The following is a 17,160-nucleotide window of genomic DNA, read 5'->3' on the forward strand; positions in this document are numbered from 1 at the left end:
TTCTTCTATCAATGAGATCAAGCTATCAACAGTAAGGATATATTAAGTCATGTCACAAGTGTTGCTTCTATAAATGTGTGAAAAATAATGGCTTAACTCAGAAATATCTGCTCGTGTAGAATCTGTAATAATACTGCTGTAGTGAGAATTTATGTAAGTGATAAAACCTACAGCCTTATAATAGTTGGTTTGTGAGGAGCTTCTGTCTGACCCTTTCACTGGATGTTTTTCATTTCACAAGTGTGCCCTTTGAGACAGTTGTTGGTTACTTTGTTTGGAGCTGTAAACATAAATATTCCTAGCTATTATGTTATAATTGGGAGTGTCATTGTCTAATTTATAGCAGTATATCAATTGTTCTACTAAGGATGTCATCTTTCTATTGCAATCTGTCACAAGATACACAAGCATGTTTATGTGCAGAAGAACAGAATGACATGTTGGGCAATATTGTGTCATTGTATTGTTGATGTGTCTAGTGTTTACATGTTTTATTAAAACTATAGCAAAAAGGTTTACTGTATTGTGTTTGTACTGTATTAGATATAAAGCTAGAAATTATTGTTATTGACATCAGGAGACAAATGCCTGACACCTTCATATGACATTCCTTCACCTATGCTTTCTGTAGATGTATTAATGAAATTATTTAAGTTACTCATACTGCTTAATGCTCTGTGAAATAATGTACAGGGAAATACTACATGTACAAAAATCATTGATATGCTAGCATTACTGGTGGTAAGGGTCTGCTATAGTGGGAACCTGCTACAGCTTCTAACATGGTGGTGTGGCTTCAGAGTTCTTGGTCCTTACGCTTGCTGAAGTATTACTTTAAACCAATCCAGATTGTGTTCAACATCCCTTAGAAAAGAGCAATAGATTAATCATTATAAGCTTTAAGGTATTTTAGCAAGTGAAGGTTGATGATGGGTTACAGCGTATGAATGTATGTGGCTGTATTTTTGGCTGTCCCACATTGTGATGCATTAGTTGGAAGAGAAGGACACAGCTATGAAACTTCAATCCAACCACTCAAACACCTATCACCACCAAATGAACATCCAGAAAATCAGAAATATTTGCCAACAGGGCTCATAATTAAAGCAGCAAAAGCTTTTAAGTTTTATTGACACTTGGTGTATGTTTGATGTACAGTAAGTTCCAGGGGTTCATTGAAACAATCAGTAATTCATCCTCTTGTAACTGTTACTTTCCCTTGATGTGGTTGCTTTTCTTCATTAATTTTTTTTTTGTCAGCATGTTAATGATACTTTCTGTGCATTCATTTAAGCCCCACTACATGTGCATTTACATTGTACAGCTAACTTAGTTTTCCTGAGTTGAGTAAAAGCCACTGTAAGTCATTGATTATGATTTTGTACAAGTTATTGAGGAAGCAAACTCCGGAAATCTGAATGCATCATGTGGAACCTTTTCCTGATTCTTCTTCGGATCTCTTGGATGTGGTACTAAAGTGACCATTGCTAGAGGATTGAGAATTAATGACCGCTGAACTGAAATCTCAGCCAGACTTGAACCACAGTCACATCCATGTTCTGAAAGAGACCTCAGCTGCAGTCCATAATACATTAAACTATTAGCACTCCAAAACATTAACACTCCAGTATAAACTGAAAAATGTCTGCAAGGAATCAAGATTAGCTAAAGATTGAATTCTTACGCAAGTGAAAGCTTCAGTGTGATACAGACCAAACTTGACAAAAAATGATTTCTAAACCAGGGTTGAACTGAGGTCAAATCCCATTGTGTGACTAGGTCAATGGAAAAAAAAATAGTATCGATTCTTGGAAAAACTTGTGGCCTTGTAGAAGCTTTTGAATGGATTATTTTCTCTCTGGGAATCCACTCCATCTTTTATTTTGAATTTTGTTTAGTTTGCACTGAATCTTGCTTTCAAAGTTGAAGAGTTTCTGGATGTCTAACTACTTTTTGCAGTATTGACCGCAGAAAACATGATAAGGAAATAGTTGACCTTAAGGGCTGAAGCCAAGAATAGTTGATTCTAACAATCATACTGATAACTCTGAGCTATTTTCATATGAATGCAGTTCTGCTGAAATTAATGATACGTATTGACAGTTCCCTTACAAGTACCAGTCAGTACAAATGACTGTCGAGGATCTGATATAGGTTTGCCTTGTATTTTCCTTTGGAAATGGTTGTGAGGTGCTTATATTGGATATATTTTTCTTTTCTCTTATCTTGGTATATGGATCTGATTTGTTATACTGTTTCCCTAACACCCAATATTGGACAAGCAACTGAATATTGAGAGTACCACATCCATCCTCTTTGATCCTGCCAAAAGATTCTTTCCCAGGCAAACCAATTTCATTCCTGTGAGCAATCTGAAATCAAGTCTGTTTCATGAGATGCCTCTGGCTGACACATATTGTAACAGGACCTCATTTGGATAGCTTTGTTCCACTTACTATTCTACTACAGATCTATGGGAGTTATAAATATTAAGTAGAGGAGGATTAACCACTAATAATTCTCTGGCAGAATCATGGGTATTTTATGTACAAGCAGGGGTTTATTGCATAATTCATGAGGTACATTTAGTTGTGGTTGTGTTCCTGAAAGATGTGACTTTAAGTGAAACAACTTTAAATGGAGCATGGATTTCCATAGGAATCACTGTTAAAACTGGAGTTAGGTTCCATAAGCTGGAAATCAAACATTATACCTGTACTCACTAGGCCAAAACATAGTGCTTCAAATGGCTAAATTCCTAAATTGGTAAATTAAACAACTTAAAATACAACAAATGTTAAAAAAAAACAAAAATGTAACGTTGTACTTTCTGAATCTCTTGTAGTTGTCCCTCTGAGAGTGAAACCCAGTGCCTCGTTGTTAGGAGCTTGTGCCAAGTGGCCATGCTCATTGGGCTCCAGCTACTTGTTGTGCCTATTGCTGGTTCCTCCCCATGGTTTCTCACTGTGCCACACTGCAGCCTGAGGTATGCAGCCCACTCTCCAGGCCGCAGATCCCTTTCCTTCACACCGCTGGAGCCGCCATCAACCCTTGACCACTACTCATCAGTATTTCAAATCTGCCATCTGCAAGAGTCTCACCCCACCCTTACCCCAGGATCCACATGGACACAACAGTACTACCCCTCGCAGCTGGCCACAGAGCCTACTGTTCCTTTTACACACACGTACCCATCCACACAACTACACCCACACACCATATACACGAAACCTCATCCATGCAACCACGTATACCCACACAACCATACACGCACAACCACACATACACACAACCACACACACATACATACACACATAGACACACGCAACCCCTCCACACACATATATACACACATACAAACCCATATGTATGTACACAGACCAAACACACATTCACAACCATGCACACACACACATCTCCCACATAACCACCATGCACAAATGTACACACACACACACACACAGCTGGCCAAGCTTGGCAGACCCCATTCCTACACATGTCATCACACTCTGAGGTAAGGGGCAGCTGGTAGTGTGGGACACTTCGATAGTAAACTCCATCAGACTGACTATCCACTGCCTTTCTTCCACCCTGGACAAACTCCCCCACACTGTTCTACTAGTTGTGAGTCTTGATTCATTGCGGGAACCCAAGCAACCACCTCTGAGGGAGGGGAGGAGAAGCAACTGAGCTCAGCAATGACTGACACTGTGCCAACCAGGAGGAGGGAGAGGCTGCTCAAAGTCCCAGTGGCAGCCTGAAGGAGCAGTCCCATGGTATGGTGACTGAATCAGATCCTAGAGGTAGCAGTAAGAAGTGCTATGGCATCCACTCCATGCCTACCACCTTCACAAAAAACACCACGGGCTGTGGAAAGTCTGAACAAGAGTGAGATTGGCATTATTCTAATGTAATCATGGTGAGTATAATAATAAAAAACACTGTTAAAACAAATCTTTTAACAATTAATGAGATTTCAGCTCCCAGTAACTTAATGACATTAAAGTGAAAAAAAATCTTTAATGGGGCAAAATTAAACATGGAATCATCGTACTAAGATAACAGATTCTATTTGCATAAGAACTGGTTAACTGCATTTAATACTACTTAAGAGATATTGTTATCTTCAAGGAAATGACAACTCGGTCTAAGCTAACTCGCTGTATGTTTTAAATTAACTAACAACTCACAACAAACTAGAAAGACTGACCAGTCCCTCCCAGAGATAATCATTTATATATTAGTGGGCAGACCTCTTTCAAACTTTCAGGGTTAACTCTTTCAGACTAACTGCCTTATATAACAGATACTATCTTTTTGCAATGTTTGATTCATGTTTGACCCTCAGATGAGTTTCCAATCTACCAATTCAATCACTACATCTGATTATTCATCTCCATAACACTGCCTGCTTCAATTTATTAGTCGCTGAAACCCTCAACCTTGTCTTTTGACCTCTAGGCTTGACTATTCTAACACTCTGCTGACTGGCCTCCCAGTCTCCCAATGTCCCACTTCTATTTTTAAGCACATCCCGAAATCAATTCACATCTCCTTCAGACAGGACTCTTCTCCTTGGTGCTCTCCTGTGGCATCCACTCCAATAATGCTTCTATTTTCAAAGCCTTGGCCTTGAATTTTCCAGAAGTCTGTCATCTTTTCCACCTTTACAAACAATTCAGATCACTGTGCTCCACTGTTTCTTGCAAATTAAGCATCCTTGAGTTTAACCACCTTAGATAGCTGTGTTTTCAGCTGATCTGGTCCATAACCTCTGAAATTCTACACTCGAACTTCTGTTTCCCTCTCTCTTATTTGAAGTTAATCTTTAAAACCCATGTCTTTGACCAAGGCTTTGGTCATCAGTCCTGATAGCTTCTATGGTTCATTATTTATTAATTGTGCCCTTTGTGAAATATTTAGGTCATCATGTTACATTAAAGGTACTATGTACTGGCAAGTTGTATTTGTATTGAAAATTCAGATGTATGTCCCAATTTCACCATTTAAATATTTATTATTTTGTGGAAGTACATGCATATAATATTTTGGCATCTGCAAACAGCATTCATTAACCATATATAAATAACTAATCTGAACCATCTCTTTTGAAATATGCTACATGTTGAAGAGTTTACCCAGGGGAATTGCATCTTCAAAGTGAAGTTCCTGTACTCTGATGTTTGTATTATTGGCTTCCATTATTCTGTATTGAAATGTGAGGATACTATGCTTTCTTAGGTATCAATAAGCCTTTTTTTTAAAGACTTGAACATGACTATTTATTCAAGTATAAGATTTATACTAGCATATTTCATTAATTGCAAAATGAAATATACAGCGATGTACAAGTGGCAAAAGAACTCCAGATTGCTGATTAAAGTCTATAGCATGTTGTTGCAGTCAGAGTAACAGTTGGACAGTTGGAGATTTTAATCTTGCTTCTTGTTCTGTGGCACTGCTGGAGCTTGGCATACTGAAAGATTGGACAATACCGTAACGGCAGCATTTCTTTCTGTATCTGTAGCCCCATGTGTTCAACATGAACAAATAGATCCTTAAGATTTGACTTTCAGATCAAGCATTGATGATATAATGTTGTCAGAAAGCTTACAAACTTATCATGCACTTATCAGTGAAGCTGACAGTTGCTTTGAAATTGTGGCCTCATGTTTTAATGTCAATGAAATCATGACGTAATGATGATATGATGTTACAAGACTTAGCAATAGAGCTGAAGTGAGATCTCATGGCAATGACACTTTGCCAGCATAGATCAATATCTGTATGTTATGTGAGCATATAAGTAAAGATTCTGTTAAAGTGTCCCCAGACTACAGCAGAATCATTGAAGAGAAATGAGTCTACCGTCCTCCAGTCTCACTGACTTGAAGATGAAACAGAAATGGCTGAAAAATACCACAATTTGTTAGTAAACGTAACTCCAAAACCTATAACCATGAAAATACAAATTGATTTGAATGTACACTGGGCTCAGATTGGTGTCTTTAATTGGTCTGTAGTTCAGACAAAGAGGAATCAGTTTGCTGAACATCTGTCACATTGTTCGTCACTTCAACCTGCAGTTGATTATTTTGTCTAGACCTTGCAGCTACGCAATGAATCCCTCCACCCCACAAACTTCATGAACCTGTTGTTACATCTACATTATGAGAAAGGAAACTTCATCACAATGCTCAGTGAGTTGGCAATGGAAGCTGGTGAGTGTGAGTGTCTGAAGTCATAATTTTATGAATCAAAAGTCTAGTTTTCACTTCAATTTAGCATGTAACTAAATAATACATTTTAAGTTAATCTCTCAAATCTTATTACAATTTTAACCGAGGGCTTTAAAACTTCTGAGATAAACTATAGTTAGTTAATGAGTGGTTGGTTTAGTCCAGTGTTTTTGAAGGTGGAATCAATTGTTTTCAGAAAGTATAAATAGAGGCCTCCCTCGGTACTGCATTTATTTACAATGACTGCTGTCTTAGTTACATAGGGGGTAAAGTGAGAGTTTGATGAGTTAAAGGGAGCTTGGTGAGGGGAGGAAGTACTCCTTTCATATTATATGGTTTTCAGTCTCCTGTATTTGGCTGTTATAACTGTGCAGGAGAAGAAGTTGATTGCTCTGTTTAAATTATAGTAAATTATTTTTAAAGTTACAGGCTGGCAGGTCAGCTTGGCCAAGTGGAGTGCACATCATCGAGATGTATGAAATCATGGAAAAGTCACAAGTTCAAGACAAGCACATCTGCAGTGTCACTACACAAGCTTGAGGTCTAGGTTTTGAAACTTGAATGATATTGGGGTCACTGTTTTGCACCTGCAAAGCAGAAGATGATGGGGATAGCATACTTAGGTAGATGTTCTCATTTTGGAAGCATATAGAAAGCATGGAAATGGATCACCACTCCGCAGTCTAAGAAAGTCAGGCAGGTAGTCCAGAAATCCCCTGACTTTCTATTTGATATTCCATTTTGGATACAGGTGAAGGAAATGGTTCTTCAGGAGAGTTCAGCCAGAGCCAAGTAGGAGACCCCAAAGTTGGTTCAGCTGTATGGAAGTATGGGGAGAATGATGGAAAATCAACAGTGATAGAGAATTCTATAGTCAGAGATCAGCCAGACACTTCTTTGGCCATAACATCAGGATGATATGGTGCCTCCTTGGTGCCTGGATAAAGGATGTTATGGAGAGACTACAATGTACTTTTCTGGGAAAGGAGGATCAGCTAGAGTTTGTAGTCCATGTTTATATCAACGGTTTGGGTAGGAATTGGGATAAATCCTGAAAGCAGAATTTCAAGAAACTATGTAGGGGATTTAAAAATAATACTTTCAAAGCATTGGTCTCAGGATTATTCCTAATCCAGCATACTAATGAGCAAAAACATAGGAGAATTGAGCAATTGAACGTTTGATTGGAAAGCTGGTATAGGAGGGTAGATGTCTGATGTCTGGGCCCTTGGAACAAGTGTAGGAAGGTAAGACATGCACAAGCTGGACAGTCTACACATGAACCTAACTGGGATAAATAGACTTGCAGGGAGATATGCTAGGCCTGGCCAGGAGGATTTAAATGGGATTGATGATGGAAACTTGAAGGCAAATTCAAAGCAGAGTGCAGGAGGCATAAACGTAGTGACTGTGAAAGATAAAAGATGCAAATATAAAAAAAAAGTACATATAAGCACAAGGAATATGGTAAATAAAGCAAATGATCTGAGGGCATAGATAGATACATGGCAGCTTTGACGTCATTGCTGTGATGGACTTGGCTTAAAGAAGGGCAAGGATGGTGGCTCAACATTCATGGATAGACAGTTTTCAGACAGGATAGAAAAGATGGGGATGCAATATTATTGATTAAGGAATCTATCACAGTTATATGAAAGAAAGCCATAGTTGAACTGTTGTATCACAGTTCAGGTCACCTCATGACAGGAAGAAAGTTCTAAAGAGAGAACAGAGGCAATTTACAATAATGTTGCCAGGTCTTGAAAACAGCAACTATGAGCAAAGATTAGATAGGCTAGGGTTGTTTTCCTTAGAACAAAGGAGGCTGAAGTGTGAGGTGTACAAATTAATGAGAGGCTTGGATAGAATTGACAGTGAAGACCTGTTTTTTCTTGTGGAGAGGTCATACACAAGATGTCACAGATAGGGTAGTATGGTAGCTCAGTGATTAGCATTGCTGCCTCAAAGTGCCAGAGACAGTTTCGATTCCAGTCTTGGGTGACTGTCTATGTGGAGTTTGCACATTCTTCCCCTGTCTGTGTGGGTTTTCTCCAGATTCTCTGGTTTCCTCCCACAGCCCAAAAATGTTCAGGTTATGAGTACTGGCCATGCTAAATTGCCCATAGAGTCCAGGGATGTGCAGACTAGGTGGATTAGCCATGGGAACTGCAGGGTTAGAGGAATACAGTGGTGTTCTTGGAGGGTTGATGTGGACCCAATGGACTGAATGACTTGCTTCCACTCTATAGGGATTCTATAATTTAAGGTGATCAGTAGAAGGATTAGTGGGAATATGAGGAACGCTTTCTCCCAGAGGGTATTGGATGTCTGGGATTTGATGCACAGTTTGGTGATTCATGTGGAAACCTTAAGCTCACTCAAAAGGAATCTGGATGTACTATCTGAAGCATTATAACCTGCAAAAGGCAATGAACCAGGTACCAGTAAGTGGAATTAGAATTAGCAGCTTCTTTTATCAGCTGACGCAGACATGATGGGCTGAATGGCCTCTTTCCGTGCTATGACATTTTTGTGATTCTGTGGTTCAGTGCTGAGTCTGACAACTGTGTGGATTAGTTATTACATTAGGATAAAAAACATAAGCTCTATGCCTGTTGTTGGAGAGCCATCTGAGGAGTACAACTGTGTGAACTGCTAACATGGGGAACAATCAGGCTATGACCAAAGTAGTTTATGGGGGCTGGTCTCATTTAATCTGCACTGATGCACTCTCGCTGTTCTGGTTAAGACTGAGATCAAAGTGTGATTGCATTTGGTAGTGTTATCATTAAAAAAAAGAAATGTGTTTAATATAGATCTCAGCTGATCTTTTCCACAAGCTTGTGAAATATATTATGAAGATGGAGTCACTCTACTTAAATGTAAGTTGAATAAATTAAATAGGACTGCAACCAAAAAGGTAGAATTATGTCAAATGGAAATGCTTCCTGAGCATTTAGAACAGTGCATGACCTATTGATGGAATTGAAAGTTAGCACATGAACATTCTTCATGTGCAGAATGAGGTTTGAGTGCTGCAATATCATTTGCCACAAACAGAAGCCTTAAACTGTTTTGCAGTCTTGTGAAATACACTTCAGGATAAACAGCTTATGTTCTTAACTTTGTGCAGTATCGTGCAGATTCAGTTTAAACCTTGAAACAGTTTAGGAATTAATAAGTGGCTCATACAAACTTGTTGCCAGGCTCAAAGAGTTATGGGCTCACTGATATCCTGAATGCTGATGGACAAAGTTTAACTGTTCTGTGAATAGCTCAATGGTTTATAAAAGTCAAAGGCTTTTTAAACAGCAATAACTGGCTATTAAAATGAATGCAGACATTTCTATTATTAACAGGTAATTGGGTTAACAGGTTTACTTCATCACAAACAGGAATTTACCATTCTGATATCTACATTCAGAGCAGAAATAATTGGATTTAAGAATTTAAATAGACCTCCTGTGACTTTGCTTGAGCCTGCTACTGGTCCTCTTCTCATTTATTATATTCTTGAATAAACCAAATAACATGCTGTTTCAAACTAATGGAAGCACCATGACGTATAATACACCATTCTGCTGACAGTGTATAGTTGTTCTCTCCTCAGGTTATTAGAGGTTAATTACTTTTGGAGGATGCATGTGTCAACTAGCACTCGGAAATCATTCTCATTTTATTTTGTGATGCAATACATTTTTGTGCTTTTCTTTTTCCTTTTATGTAGTTTTTTGTAAAAAATGTGACAATGTATATATCCGCTACTTGACGTCTGATGGATAGTGCTTAAAGCTTAATATACATGTTAACACCAGCAGAACTCCATGGCATCGTTCTTGATGGGTGAATGGTTTTGCTGTTTCTTCCAGAGAGAACAGATTGTAAATGGTGAACAAGCGTCGCCTGGTGTTTAGACCTTTGCCCTTGCCTGTTTACTTTTCATGAAAACTGCAATTTGTTGTGAATGAGTGAAAGAAATAGCACATTGCCCTTTACAGAGCAAGTAACAATGCATCGCCTTAATGATTAAAACACACGATAGTGATGTAAATAGCAGAGGGTACGTACAGCACAACAGCGCAGAGCATGTCTTGGGAGAGAGGAGGGCCTGGAGACTGTCACCAGCATCTAAACAAGTAGAAGAGAAGAAGATACAGAGACCATCAACAGCTCTTAAAAGAATGAGAGAAAAGAGCACCCGTGGTTTTGAAATGCTGAAATTAAATGGGAGTCTGTTCAGTTATTGGACACTCCCAGTGTTTCAAATGCACGTAAGTATAGTCCTGTATGTATAAGAGATGTCTTTGGTTTATTGGATAGTGTCAAACTCCAATATTTCTGTTTCTTGTGCCATGGTACAGAACCAAACTGCATTTTTCACTCTGTATATCTATAAAGTTTTTTTTTATGAATAAAGTATATTTTTAAAATTAAAACACCAACTGGGGACAGCAGTTTCATAAAGAGGAGAGCAGACTTGAGTGTGAAAGTAGGAGACAATAAATGACATAAGAGAGTCCCTTCAGCCTGTTTCTAATTGTGAAAGAACTGTGTGATGTAGCAGGAAAACAGGGAAGTGATTGTTGAGTATTTCTATGTCTGTTTTGATTGGCCAAAAAGTTTAAATAAGAATACAGTCCTGCAACTAAAGAGTATAGTAAGGAACTTCACTTTTAAAATATATCATATTCAATTAAATAAATAAATAAATAAATAGAATAGAATAGAGATTGAAGGCCAGATGGTGTGTTGTAGCTCTAGTATGTGGGAATTGGTGGACGTTGATGAGATCCACAGTGACCACATCTGTAGCAAGTGTCAGTTGCTTGAGGAACTTTGGCGCAGAGTGCCATACTCTTAGGTTATTACTCTAGGTAGAAGCTTGTGGCTGGGGGTAAAGTATTAGCATAGATTGAGGATTGGTTAACACAGTGAAATAGATATTTGAGATTAATGGGTCTTTTTCAGGTTGAAAATGTAGAACTAGTGGAGTACCACAAGGATCAACCCCAAACCCTCAATTATTTACTATTTTTATTCATGACCTGACAGAGGGCCAGAGTGTAATGTTTCCAACTTGCAATATATAAATTGATGGGAGGGTATACTGATATGAAGACAAAGGAAATCTGCAAGGGAATTTATTTAGGCCAAGTGCAAGGGTCAAAACTTGGCAGATGGAGTTAAATGTAGGCAGACTGCTATTTAGGTGGACAAAGACTCAAATAAATGCAACACAGAGGGATTTGTGTGCTCTTGGACACAAAACACAAAAAGTTAGCGGGTGTGCAACAAGTAATTAGGAAAGCAAATGAAATTTTGGTCTATACTACTATGGGGTTGGAATTTAAGAATAGGGAACTCTTGTTTTCACTGTAGAGGGTGTTGTTGAGGCTCCCTGCGTAGAGTTTTGGTCCCCATATTTAAGAATTAATATAATGGCATTGAAGGCAGTTTAAATGATATTCACTAGGTAGAGTCTTAGGATAAAGAGTGTGACTTATCAGGAACAGCTAAACAGATCGGGTGTTTATTCATTGAAATTTAGAAGAATGTGGGGCGATCTTACTGGAAAATACAAAATTCTGAAAGGACTGACTGACTAGATGAGAAGGCGTTTCCACTGGAATTCTCTACCGTAAATGATGGTTGAGACTAGATCACTGAAAGTATTTAAAGAGTAAGTTGGGAAATGTTTGAAATATTGCAAAGTTGATTGCTGTTAACTGTTGGTACAAAAGAGGAGCTGAGGCCTAGGGTATGATCATATTGAATGGTAAAGCAGATTTGAGGGGCTGAATGGCTTACTTCTGTTGCTATTTCTGATGTTTAATGGGTCAGAACCAGGAAATGGAACTTAGCAGACACAGAAAAAGAAATAAAGAGGGAAAGATAGATTTAAAGAGGCATAAAGACATAAGGTTAAGCATGTTTTACATCACAAAGTCACTTAGCAATAAAAACTGAGATGTTAAATTTGTACCTGTAATTCTTCAGAGCTGGAAACATTATTTAGTAATAATTAAGTGTTGTTTCAAGAAGTACTTGTTGAGCACACCTTTATTTTCTACAGTAAGTTTAATCTATAACCAGTACACAAGAACAGAAACAGTGGCTCCATGGTTAGCACTGCTACCTCACAGCACCAGGGACCTGGGTTCGATTCCAGCCTCAGACGACTAACTGTGTGGAGTTTGTACATCTCCCCGTGTCTGCGTGGGTTTCCTCCAGTGCTTCGGTTTCCTCCCACAGTCCAACGATGTGCAGGTCAGGTAAATTGGCCATACTAAATTGCCCAAAGTGTTAGGTGCATTAGTCAGGGGTAAAAATAGGGTAGGGGAATGGGTCCCGTGGGTTACTCTTCGGTGGAGTGGTGTGGTCTTGTTGGGCCGAATGGCCTGTTTCCATTCTGTAGGGGATCTAATCTAATCATTGTATTCAATCCATTTGAATGGGGAATCAGCTACTGTGATGCCAGATTTGGAAAACTAACAACAGATAAACACCATTTGGATTTTTGTGTTTAATCACTCATCTGCCCGGGCCTAAAGTCTTTGTACAATTTCTACACAAGTAACACTGGAAACTACTGGACTCACACTACTGCAGTAAATTCTGGCTCATTAGATCATGTCATTTCCATTTTATTTCTCAATATGATTTAAAGTTCTGTTGTTCACTATCTCTCAATGAATCTAAATGTGAACAAAAGGTGATTTTTAAAAAAAATTGGTTTCACTGTATGATAATTATACTAAGCTGGTCCTACTGATTTGACACTATATTTGGTAAACCTTTGTTATTTGAACTTGAAAATCTCAACAGAAGACACCCTATTCTATTTCACTTGTACACAAGAGCTTCCCAATATATTATTGATCTTCACTTCTCCTGAGTCCAATCCTAGGTATGCCAGCTGGAGTTCCTAGGAATTCACTGTCATTCTCCTCAGTTTCACAATCTGGCATTTAGAGCTCTGGAACACACTCCCTCAACCAGGATTCTTCAATTAGACAGAACAGACAGATTCCTTGAGCCCCTGGAACATTTCATTTTGAGCACAAGAAACACTCTCTATTCCTGCTCTGTGGTTCCAAATCAGGAACATCCCAAATTCTAATGGCCTCTACACTTTGTTTTGCCTGATGGCAAATCATACCTTCCAAGCTAATTGTTACTGTAAGAAAATGCAAAGCAAAGACCACTTCCCTGCAATCTATCCTTATGGCAACATCATACCTGGCATGTCCAGGTAGAGATTTCAATTAATTAGCTTCATTTCTCAACTCTTTCCTTTTGACATGAAAAGCATATGGACATTTTAAGGTCTTCTATATTTTTCTTTTGCTTTCAAAGTTGTATTTAATCTGGGATCCATATGAATAATTTATTCACATATGAAGACAATTGTATCCTTCTCATCTGTATTGAGACACAGTAAGAGATTACCCATTGATCAGAGTTTTCACGCATCTAATTCTGACCTTATCGAGCATAGGGTACCCTTTGAATTACAATTAGTTTAGGCTCTGTTCACTGGACTCTCTCTGTTAGTTTCCCCACTTAGATTTAAAAGAAAATCAATTCCTAAAAGGTACAAATCATGAAATCACATCTTCACAAATTTATCAATAATGCTGTGACAGCTGCTTGTACGACCATCCTGAATATCTGTTAGCAGCTATTTAATGCAAACTTTAATTCTCAACAATCTCAGTGATTGTTGACTGTATGATGAGTTGTTAACCAGCTGGAAACTGTTAAGTACATGGATCAGGGATAATTTAAATCATGTTGTTGATTAGCAGCAGCATTTCCTACTTTGTACCCTCCCTTCCTCCTTTCACTGATCTTTCTTTGATTCTATATTGTTGCTTATACATGTCTCATACTTCAGGGCCAATTATCACTTGGGGAAATTGATTTTAACAGGACAATATGAACCTTTGGAATTGGCAACTTTACTGACCTCTTAAGTGTAATGATTAGCTCACTGCAAATGTTCACAGGAGTCTACTGCTGGGCTATCATTATCACCCACCTGAAATGAGCTTTTGACCTCTCCTGTATTCAAATAAGCTCTCCAATGATACACTTAGGGTCCCAATTTCACTTTTAAGAGGCATGGGAATAGACCTTCTAATTTGATTACTTATCCCTATGTTAAAATGAAAAAGTAACCATGAAATTGTAAAGTTAAAAATCACACAACACCAGGTTATAGTCCAACAGGTTTAATTGGAAGCACACTAGCTTTCGGAGCGATGCTCCTTCATCAGGTGATTGCACTATCTATAATGAAGGAGCGTCACTCTGAAAGCTAGTGTGCTTCCAATCAAACCTGTTGGACTATAACCTGGTGTTGTGTGATTTTTAACTTTGTACACCCCAGTCCAACACCGGCATCTCCAAATCATGAAATTGTAAGATTGTATTAGTTTTGTGAAGCCAAAAAGTGATGTGTATTTTATGGGTTGCCACTGATTGCAGACAAAGAGACAAAGCAGATGTAGCGGTCTCATGAAAACTGCAAGTTAGCATACAATTGTACTTGTCCAAACACTACTCTTTTCATTAAAAAACAAGCAAATTGCATGCATCATCATTTATTGTTATATGTGATCTAATATACATAATCACAAAGCAAATAAAAATTCAGTTCTAAGGTGTTTTAACTGTACTTCCATTTATGTGAATCTCTGCATGTACGTTACAAATGTAGCCTTTAAATTGTGCATCTTCTAAAGGTTCTCAGGCATGTTGTCACTGGATTTTCTTTTCGAAGGTGATACTTCTTCTACTAGAGAGTATAATTCCTGTGGTGAGTGATGTTGGCATGGTAACTATTACTAATTCATTATTATTGCTGGGGAACAGTGGACCTCTGGATAGGTGGTCATTAAAGGTTAGTGCAATCACTATTTTCTGATCTCCGACCTGCAGTGAAGGTATATCTTTGTCATTGTACAGAGATGCCTGTGATTCTAATTATAAACCGGATCGCTTTTGTCCATCACATATGCTACAGGTGATAATTGCTCTGTACAGGTACCAAGTTGTCATTTGGGTGAGAGCACTGAATGTTGAGTGCATTTCTGAAGAATGCATATGTATGATATTCGTCTTTGGATGGACTGTTTTTCTGTCTTTAATAAGTGAATTTCCCCATCAAGAAGTACAATTCTGTTCTGGGTTTCTGGATTTTGTGATGATCTCATTGGTGATTTTCACTGCCACTGTGGCCTTTCCCTTTTTCCAGGGATAATGTGGAGATGATGGATGGTATAGAATATCAGAACCCTTTATCGAGCGGCTGAATTCTTCACTCATGAATTGAGGGCCATTGTCACTTGTCACAATGGCTAGAATGTTGAAGTGACTACATCCTACAGCTTTGCTGCTATTCATTGATGTCAGTTGGTCTAGCTCCACTGTAGTTACTGACTGATGTTGACAGTTCATGCAAGTTCCTGCAAGAATGAAGAGGCCAGCCTCAGTCTGTTGCCATGTCTGCCTAGGATGATGTGTCACAGGCAACTCTTTAACTTGGTTTGTTTGGTATTCATTACAAGCACTACACTAGCTGGTGCTTTTTAATCTTATTATTTATGTTTGACTGGTACAGCACTTCGAGACTCAATACCTTGATGGTTTGCAAGGATGCACTTCGGCATCTCTTTTCTCATCTCCTTTGGGGGAATAATGACTTTATTTCCTTTGTACAAAATGCCTTCATGAGCTATCATTTTATCTCTGTGTGCCTGATACTCTCTTATACCGACAGATATGTTCTTGATGCTGTTAGGCTACCATTTCATCACTGTGTCTTAAAGCACATGAAAAGCTGCATCTTGTTTTGTAGCTTCGCTGATTTGAGCAAGGAGCTTATCTTTCACATTGAGAGTCTCTGCTGCATCATTGGTATCCAGAGCATGTTGAGTTGTTGCTTCTTGTTGAATGTGGAGGATTTCACACTTTGTCTTAACTCCCTCAACTTTCTTCATAGAAAGGCTGCTCTCGACAATATATTGAAAATGTACACCTATTACCCTTGCTTGTATTTCATGTAGAGATTACATTCTGAAAATAAAGTTAGGTTCTTTGGAGATGCAGTGAGCAGATAGAAATGGCTTGAGGAGGATGCATTGATGTGGCTTGTGGACAGACCCCACTGAATTACGCTATCACTTTGTCTCTGCCAAACAGGTTTGATTGAAACACTCACGAGCAAAGACCAGGCAGTTATTATGTATCTGAGCAAAGCATAGTTCAAGTCACCTTAATGCCTTGGATGCTTGCTGCATGGGGGTTACTTCAAGTCCTGGTTTACTAGCATCACAAAGCAGGGTGACTTCATCACTGACATTGTAAAACCTCACCACTGGTGTTGTCACCTGTTGTTTGATTCGAGTAAAAGCTTCTACATGTTCTGTGCCCTGATACCACACCACACATACTTGCATAGAGGTTCACACTATAATGTCAAAATAGGCAAGAAATTTGCTAAGTAGTTCACAAATCCAACAGCTTGTTGCACTGCTTTCACGTCTGTTAGTTACTGCAACTCTGCTACAGTTCTCACCCTGTCAGCATCCTTTTCCTGTCAATACATGATCTATGTATTTCAATATCATCTACTTCTTTTGTTCAGGTTCAATTTCATCCAGTGAGTTATCTCTAGGTGTTAAGCTAGATTCTAATTGTGGTCTGCTTTTTAATAATGACATCTTCCATTGTGCCTGTATATCCATGGACTAACAGAGCTCCACAATAGCCTCTCCTCTGATTATCTAATTACTGATTATCTCATGCTATTGGCTCTGTTAAGTTTGGAGCAGTGGAACTGCCAAAAAACATGTGAAACCATCTGTAACTCCAAAATGGTATCCAGAAGTCATTATAAAACTGCTGCTTTCATGCA

General features: G+C 38.5%; 1 protein-coding gene across 1 annotated transcript in view; it reads left to right on the top strand.

Moving 5' to 3' along the window:
- The window catches only part of asic2 (acid-sensing (proton-gated) ion channel 2), a 1,251,959-nt gene that overhangs the window by 834 nt on the left and 1,233,965 nt on the right, over positions 1-17,160 (top strand). The gene's annotated exons all lie outside the window — the stretch shown is intronic.

Source organism: Hemiscyllium ocellatum, chromosome 32 (assembly GCF_020745735.1).
Source record: "Hemiscyllium ocellatum isolate sHemOce1 chromosome 32, sHemOce1.pat.X.cur, whole genome shotgun sequence".
Taxonomy (NCBI): Eukaryota; Metazoa; Chordata; class Chondrichthyes; order Orectolobiformes; family Hemiscylliidae; genus Hemiscyllium; species Hemiscyllium ocellatum.